The 2,267-nt window shown below is 34.8% G+C and overlaps 1 pseudogene; it reads left to right on the top strand.

Moving 5' to 3' along the window:
* The first annotated feature begins 1,512 nt into the window (after positions 1 to 1,512).
* On the top strand, positions 1,513 to 1,897 carry LOC132650100 (large ribosomal subunit protein eL31-like; annotated as a pseudogene).
* Positions 1,898 to 2,267: the final 370 nt, after the last annotated feature.

Consider the following 2,267-nt stretch of genomic DNA (forward strand, 5'->3'; position numbering starts at 1 on the left):
GCATTCAAGGCCATGCTTTTCATTTGTTTCCATAAGGACTGTCAGCAGAGCAGCATTTGCATCACTCTTAGCTGTCAATTGAATCTGATTTTATACATTGCCAGCAGAGCAATTTGTACAACTTCATCTCATTTGAGAGCATTTCTAACAACAGATCTGATTTTCCTTATGTAGGCAATAGTGTTCATTCAGATGTAATTCTGGTATGAAAAACTTTTACCCAATGAGATAAATATGCTATGAGATCAATTTACTCAGATAAGGACTCAAGAATGATATCCTTTGCTCCTTTGCACACACTCTGCTTCATTTATTTTAAATGCAATCCTCTGGCTTTTATATGAAAAGATAGTCTTGGTTAGTGTAAGAATTAATATTCTTTACTCTGGGTAAGATTTTTATTGTTAAACCTCTAATGACTTCTGTAGAACTGATCTTATAGGATTTGTAGGGTTGGTCTTAGGATAGACTTATCAGTAGGAAAACCCCCGAACAAAGTATTAGTATGACAATCAAGTGAGAATTAAACTTCTCACTTCATTAATGCCTCTTAGACCAGAGCCCAATCTCTTGCTCACACTGAGAAACTATGAACACAAGCAGCAACAAAAAGATTTGAATTCCTCAGACGTGCTGTATCCTGATTGAATGCAACAGCAATTGAGAAACACAATTCATCAGGTCTGTGGCAACACCTGAGAGCAGTTTCTCAGAGACCTGTGTTTCTGGGGATATCACCAGGCACAGAAAACTGATGCAAGGAGCTTAGGGCAGGGCAGTTTAAATTTCTTTCTTTCTTTCTTTCTTTCTTTCTTTCTTTCTTTCTTTCTTTCTTTCTTCCTCTCTCTCTCCCTTCCTTCCTTCCTTCCTTCCTTCCTTCCTTCCTTCCTTCCTTCCTTCCTTCCTTCCTTCCTGTCTTTCTTTCTTCTTTCTTTTTTTTTTTCTTTTCAGGGATGACATTTGATCTCTTGATCAATTTGAGGCAAGAGACAACAGAGTCCTTGTGAATTCTGACAGTGTGCCTACCTTCAGGGTAGTAGCCAAAGTCTAAAATTTGCAAGTATTTTGTCTATCACTAAAATAGTTATATCCTAGGTTGTTCTAAAGTCAGGGACAATTCTATTTTGAGATCCTTTAAGACAGGAGTAAAATTTCCACAGCAAAATTGTTGATGATCTAAGAGATCTATCTGGCTCTTTATGACTTTTATTGTGCTTTAATACATTGTGAAATACAGAAGAAAGTTCAGTTTCCTCTTTCATCATTATTCAGATAGATTAACATTCATACTACATCACTGAGCATATTGTTAGTTTCTGAAAAATCTGTTTTTTTTTTTAACAGACAGTCTTATGTGTATAGTCATCAAATATATGTCAGCTATAATAATGTATAACCCATATACAAAGTCAATTTTATGGTTTTGAAATTTCAAAATATGTATGTAGAAAGTAATTAAATACAATAAAATGTTGGCAATTAAGAATCAATATTTAGCTTTTCCAGCTTGGTCCCAGCAGAATGGTTCCTGCAAAGAAGGATGGAGAGAAGAAGAAGAAGGGCCACTCTGCCATCAACAAGGTAGTGACACAGGAGTACACCATCAATGTCCATAAGCACATCCATAGAGTGGGCTTCAAAAAGCATACTCCCTGGCTTTTCAAAGAAATTAAGAAGTTTGCCATGAAGAGATAAGGACTCAAGATGTGCACATAGATACTAGGCTCAATAAAGCTGTTAGGGTCAATAAGGAATGTTCAATATCTCATCCGAGTATGTTTGTCCAGAAAACATAAATGAAGATGAGGATTCACCAAACAAACTCTACACATCGGTAACTTACATCCTGGTTACCACATTTAAAAATCTATAGACGCTCAATGTAGATGAGAACTAACCTACTGAATGTCAAATAAAGATGCAGAACTGCCTCGGGAAAAAAAAAGTCAAGATTTAGGTCTATGAGTGAACAATTTCATTAATTCTGTATTGAACACAAATTTGGGTAGATATTATTTGCTAAAGATATGAATATAAAGATAAGCAAAATAGATAAAATTAGTTTAGTTCTAGTGTATGTAGTGAGGATGTATGTGAAATGTAGTTCATAATATATGATGTAACCTATAACATGATTTCATACAGATAAAAGTTTGGATGATTTTCATGAAGTTACAAATAAGTAAAAGAAGGTGAGATTTTCTGGCAGACTGACTTGTTTGTGTGTGTATGTGTGATAATTTTTAGCCAAAATTAAATAAGTAATC

This window comes from Meriones unguiculatus, chromosome X (genome assembly GCF_030254825.1).
Source record: "Meriones unguiculatus strain TT.TT164.6M chromosome X, Bangor_MerUng_6.1, whole genome shotgun sequence".
Classification (NCBI taxonomy): Eukaryota; Metazoa; Chordata; class Mammalia; order Rodentia; family Muridae; genus Meriones; species Meriones unguiculatus.